General features: G+C 37.3%; 1 pseudogene; it reads left to right on the top strand.

Moving 5' to 3' along the window:
- Window positions 1–10: 10 nt before the first annotated feature.
- Window positions 11–6,912, top strand: part of LOC113849952 — an 8,918-nt pseudogene continuing 2,016 nt past the window's right edge.

Below are 6,912 nucleotides of genomic sequence, written 5' to 3'. Positions count from 1 at the left end.
AATCATATGTATGGATAAATTTGGATTGGCCCTGGTTCGTTTAGAAAATATGGTTAGAGAGGAACTATATGTGGAGCAATTAGACATAAATTGATACCGACTCCTCAGAATTTGGTGACTTCAACTCCATTAACAACTACTTATGAATCCTTTTTTGGATTACATCCATTATCTCAAGTTTTAGATCAAACCAATCCATTGACCCAAATAGTTCATGGGAGAAAATTGAGTTATTGGGCCCCTGGAGGATTGACAGGGCGAACTGCTAGTTTTCGGAATACGAGATATCCATCCTAGTCACTATGGACGTATTTGTCCAATTGACACATCTGAAGGAATCAAATGTTGGACTTATTGGATCCCTCGCAATTCATGCGAGGATTGGTAGTTGGGTCTATAGAAAGTCCATTTTATGAAATCTCTGAGAGATCCCAAAAGAATACGCATGTTTTATTTATCACCAAATAGAGATGAATACTATATGGTAACAACAGGAAATTCTTTGGCACTAAATCGAGATATTCAGGAAGAACAGATTGTTCCAGCTCGATACCGTCAAGAATTCTTACTATTGCATGGGAACAGGTTCATCTTCGAGGTATTTTTCCCTTCCAATATTTTTCTATTGGAGCTTCCCTCATTCCTTTTATCGAGCATAATGATGCGAATCGAGCTTTAATGAGTTCTAATATGCACGTCAAGCAGTTCCGCTTTCTCGGTCCGAAAAATGCATTGGTTGGAACTGGATTGGAACGCCAAGTTGCTTTAGATTCTGGGGTTTCCGCTATAGCCGAATACGAGGGAAACGTCATTTATCCCGATACTGACAAGATCATTTTTGTTGGAAATGGGGTTACTCTAAGCATTCCATTAACTATATATCAACGTTCCAACAAAAATACTTGCATGCATCAAAAACCCCAGGTTCAGCAAGGTAAATACATAAAAAGGGGACAAATTTTAGCGGATGGTGCCTCTACAGTTGGTGGCGAACTCGCTTTGGGAAAAAACGTATTTGTAGCTTATATGCCATGGGAAGGTTACAATTCTGAGGATGCTGTACTCATTAGTGAGCGTTTGGTCTATGAAGATATTTTTACTTCTTTTCACATACGGAAATATGAAATTCAGACTCATATGACAAGCCAGGGTTCTGAAAGAATCACTAATCAAATTCCGCACCTAGAAGCCCATTTACTCCGAAATTTAGACAAAAATGGAATTGTGATCCTGGGATCTTGGGTCGAAACGGGCGATATTTTAGTGGGTAAATTAACGCCTCAAATGGCGAAAGAATCCTCGTATTCCCCGGAAGATAGATTATTACGAGCTATACTTGGCATTCAGGTATCCACCTCAAAGGAAACTTGTCTAAAACTACCTATAGGCGTAGGGGTCGAGTTATTGATGTGAGATGGATCCAAAAAAAAGGGGGTTCCAGTTATAATCCAGAAATGATTGTATATATATATTACAGAAACGTGAAATTAAATAGGCGATAAAGTGGCCGGGAGACATGGAAATAAGGGTATCGTTTCAAAGATTTTGTCTAGACAGGATATGCCTTATTTGCAAGACGGAAATCCGTTGATATGGTCTTCAATCCATTAGGGGTACCTTCACGAATGAATGTAGGACAGATATTTGAATCCTCACTCGGGTTAGCGGGAAGTATGCTAGATAGACATTATCGAATAGCACCTTTTGATGAAAGATATGAACAAGAGGCTTCGAGAAAACTAGTGTTTTCTGAATTATATGAAGCCAGTAAACAAACATCGAATCCATGGATATTTGAACCCGAGGATCCGGGAAAAAGCAGAATATTTGATGGAAGAACAGGGAATTCTTTTAAAAAGCCTGTTCTAATGGGAAAGCCTTATATCTTGAAATTAATTCATCAAGTTGATGATAAAATACATGGACGTTCCAGTGGACATTATGCACTTGTTACGCAACAACCCCTTAGAGGAAGGGCCAAACGGGAAGGACAACGGGTAGGCGAAATGGAAGTTTGGGCCCTGGAGGGATTTGGTGTTGCTCATATGTTACAAGAGATGCTTACTTATAAATCGGATCATATTAAAGCTCGCCAAGAAGTACTCGGTACTACGATCATTGGAGGAACAATACCTAAACCTACGGATGCTCCAGAATCTTTTCGATTGCTCGTTCGAGAACTACGATCTTTGGTTATGGAACTGAATCATTTCCTTGTATCTGAGAAGAACTTCCGGATTTATAGGAAGGAAGCTTAATTGAACTGAATCAGAATTTTATTCTATGATTGATCAGTATAAACATCAACAACTCCGAATTGGATCAGTTTCTCCTCAACAAATAATGCTTGGGCAAAAAAATCCTACCTAATGGAGAGATAGTTGGGAGGTAAAAAAACCCTATACTTTTCATTACAAAACCAATAAGCCTGAAAAAGATGGATTATTTTGTGAAAGAATTTTTGGGCCTATAAAAAGTGGGATTTGTGCTTGTGGAAATTATCGAGTAATCAGAGATAAAAAGGACGATCCCAAATTTTGTGAACAATGCGGAGTAGAATTTATTGATTCTCGGATACGTAGATATCAAATGGGCTATATAAAACTGGCATGCCTAGTAACTCATGTGTGGTATTTGAAACGGCTTCCTAGTTATATCGCGAATCTTTTAGATAAACCTCTTAAAGAATTAGAGGGTCTAGTATACTGCGATGTGTGATTTGATCAAAATTCCTATTGTACAGATTCCGAATGAGAAACTGTCATTCCATTCAATTGAATTGGGATGCCCTAAATCTGACATGTCTCTTGAAATGAGTAATATGAAGCTCAGAATTATGGATGTATTGAATACTCCCAAATAAAAGGGAATTGGTCTATGGTCGATTCAGTAACAAATAAATATGAATTTCTAGCTGCACGTATCTCGTGAAAGAAAAAGAAATACTTTTTTTGTGGAATTCACTATTCCATCTTTTTTAGAAAGAACTGAAATTATGTTCTAATAAGCAAATATATCATGGTTGCAGAAGCCTATCTATCGCATATAGGCTTAAGGACATCATAGCATAACCGTCGAGGTGACGTCTGGACCTAAAAGATCAAATGGAATGATACATAGACAAGGAAATCCCTTATGAATTCCAGGATACTCCCTTTAATGAATGATTCCATTTAAGGGGATTCCCCATTCGAAGGGGGATAGACTACTCAAGAATTTTACATTTCATTTCTTTTCTGTCGTAATTGAGAATTGGATAAATAATTCAGAAAATATAAAAAAAGAAAAAGAATGCATCAATGAAATGTTGATTAGTCTTTATTGAGAACTTGAGTAAAGAGTAAACCTTTAATTTTAGATTAGGGGTTTTATAGAATTTGAAAGTGGAAACCCTTTGCTTTATCTTTATTTGGTATAACTACTGAGCCGGATGAGAGGAAACCTTCACGTCCGATTTTGAAAGGGGGAGATCCTATTGGATTGGATCCTATCCAAATTTTTCGTTTGCTAGGCCCGTAGTTAAAAAACCCACTTTCTTACGATTACGAGGTCCATTCGAATATGAAATACAATCCTGGAAACACAGCATACCTATTTTTTTTTCTACCCAAGGTTTCGATATATTCGAAATCGAGAAATTCAAGTGGAGCGGGTGCTATCCGAGAACAATTAGCCGATCTGGATTTGAGAATTCTTATTGATTCTCGTTGATAGAATGGAAAGAATTAGGAGAAAGGATCCATGGACAATGAAAATGAATGGGAAATCGAAAAGTTGGAAGAAGAAAGAATTTTTTGGTTCGACGCATAGAATTAGCTAAACATTTTATCCGAACAAATATAGAACCAGAATGGATGGTTTTATGTCTCTTACCAGTTCTTCCTCCCGAATTGAGACCCATTATTCAAATAGATGGGGGTAAGCTAATGAGCTCGATATTAATGAACTCTATAGAAGATATCTATCGGAATAATACTCTTATCGATCTATTAACAACAAGTAGATCTACACCAGGAGAATTAGTAATGTGTCAGGAAAAATTGGTACAAGAAGCCGTGGATACACTTCTTGATAATGGAATCCGCGGACAACCAATGAAGGACGGTCATAATAAGGTTTACAAATCATTTTCCGATATAATTGAGGGCAAAGAGGGAAGATTTCGCGAGACTCTGCTTGGCAAACGGGTTGATTATTCGGGACGTTCTGTCATTGTCGTAGGTCCATCACTTTCATTACATCGATGTGGATTACCTCGCGAAATAGCAATAGAACTTTTCCAGACATTTCTAATTCGTGGTCTAATTCGAAAACATTTTGCTTCGAACATAGGAATGGCTAAGAGTAAAATTCGGGAAAAAGAACCGATTGTATGGGAAATACTTCAAGAAGTTATCCGGGGGCATCCCGTATTGCTGAATAGAGCCCCTACTCTGCATAGATTAGGCATACAGGCATTCCAACCCATTTTAGTAGAAGGGCGTGCTATTTTGTTTACATCCATTAGTTTGTAAGGGATTCAATGCAGACTTTGATGGGGATCAAATGGCTATTCATGTGCCTTTATCTTTGGAGGCTCAAGCAGAAGCTCGTTTACTTATGTTTTCTCATATGAACCTCTTATCTCCAGCTATTGGGGATCCCATTTCCGTACCAACTCAAGATATACTTATTGGGCTTTACGTATTAACGAGCGGGAATCGTCGAGGTATTTGTTCAAATAGGTATAATCCGTGTAATTGCAGAAATTCGAAAAATGAAAGAATTCGAGATAATAACTATAAGTATACGAAAAAAAAAGAACCTTTTTTTTGTAATTCCTATGATGCAATTGGAGCTTATCAACAGAAAAGAATAGATTTCGATAGTCCTTTGTGGTTCCGATGGCGATTAGATCAACGCATTATTTCGTCAAGAGAAGTTCCTATCGAAGTTCACTACGAATCTTTGGGTACCTATCATGAAATTTATGGGCATTATCTAGTAGTAAGAAGTACAAAAAAAGAAATTCGTTGTATATACATTCGAACCACTGTTGGTCATATTCCTTTTTATCGAGAAATTGAAGAAGCTATACAAGGTTTTTGCCGGACCTATTCATACAGTATATCTAATCATATAGATGGTTGATATGTAAGATAAGTAAATTTATGCTACCAGTGTGGAATTCAGGTCTCCGTGGTTCAACTAGGATCATAGTTTTAAAATTTCTACGCGAATCAAGATAAAGAAAAGGAAGTTTTCCAATCATTGACTCAAATCCATTGTCGAACCGAATCCCACTGAGTGGAATATGGAGGTACTTATGGCAGAACGAGCCAATCTAGTCTTTCACAATAAAGTGATAGGTGGAACTGCCATTAAACGACTTATTAGCAGATTAATAAACCACTTCGGATTGGCATATACATCACACATCCTGGATCAAGTAAAGACTCTGGGATTCCGTCAAGCTACGGCTACATCCATTTCATTAGGAATTGATGATCTTTTAACAATACCTTCTAAAGGATGGCTAGTTCAAGATGCTGAACAACAAATTTTTATTTTGGAAAAACATCATCATTATGGGAATGTACATGCGGTAGAAAAATTACGACAATCCATTGAGATATGGTATGCTACTAGTGAATATTTGAGACAAGAAATGAATCCTAATTTTAGGATGACCGACCCCTTGAATCCAGTCCATATAATGTCTTTTTCAGGAGCTAGAGGAAATGCATCTCAAGTACACCAATTAGTAGGTATGAGAGGATTAATGTCGGATCCACAAGGGCAAATGATTGATTTACCTATTCAAAGCAATTTACGCGAAGGACTGTCTTTAACAGAATATATCATTTCTTGCTACGGAGCCCGTAAAGGGGTTGTAGATACTGCTGTACGAACATCGGATGCTGGATATCTTACACGCAGACTTGTTGAAGTGGTTCAACACATTGTTGTACGTCGAACAGATTGCGGTACCATTCAAGGGATTTCGGTGAATATCCAGAATGGAATGATGCCGGAAATAATTTTGATACAAAAATTAATTGGTCGTGTATTAGCAGACGATATATACAGAGGTTCACGATGCATTGCTGTTAGAAATCAAGATATTGGAATTGGACTTATCAATCGATTCAAAACTTTTCAAACACAACCAATATCTATTCGAACCCCCTTTACCTGTAGGAATACATCTTGGATCTGCCGATTATGTTATGGCCAAAGTCCTACTCATGGCCACTTAGTGGAATTAGGAGAAGCTGTAGGTATTATTGCGGGTCAATCTATTGGAGAACCGGGTACTCAACTAACATTAAGAACTTTCATACCGGTGGAGTATTCACAGGGGTACTGCGGAACATGTGCGAGCGCCTTCTAATGGAAAAATTAAATTCAATGAGGATTTGGTTCATCCTACACGTACACGTCATGGGCATCCTGCTTTTCTATGTTCTATAAACTTGTATGTAACTATTGAAAGTGACGATATTATACATAATGTGATTATTCCACCAAAAAGTTTTTTATTAGTTCAAAATGATCAATATGTAAAATCGGAACAAGTGATTGCTGAGATTCGTGCGGGAACATACACTTTGAATTTGAAGGAAAAGGTTCGAAAACATGTTTATTCTGACTCAGAAGGAGAAATGCATTGGAGTACCGATGTATACCATGCATCAGAATTTAGATATAGTAATGTCCATATCTTACCAAAAACAAGTCATTTATGGATATTATCAGGAAAGTCGTACAGGGTCGGTTCAGTCTCTTTTTCACTCCGCAAGGATCAAGATCAAATGAACATTCATTCTCTTTCTACTGGAGAAAGAAATATTTGTAACCTTTTAGTAAGTAATGAACAAGTAAGACATAAATTCTTTAGTTTCAATCTTTCTGGTAAAAAGAAGGAAGGAT

Source organism: Abrus precatorius, unplaced genomic scaffold, assembly GCF_003935025.1.
Source record: "Abrus precatorius isolate BTA unplaced genomic scaffold, Abrus_2018 Scaffold0, whole genome shotgun sequence".
Taxonomy (NCBI): Eukaryota; Viridiplantae; Streptophyta; class Magnoliopsida; order Fabales; family Fabaceae; genus Abrus; species Abrus precatorius.
The sequence above is the reverse complement of the archived record's forward strand: the minus strand, read 5'-3'. Positions and strand labels throughout refer to the sequence as shown.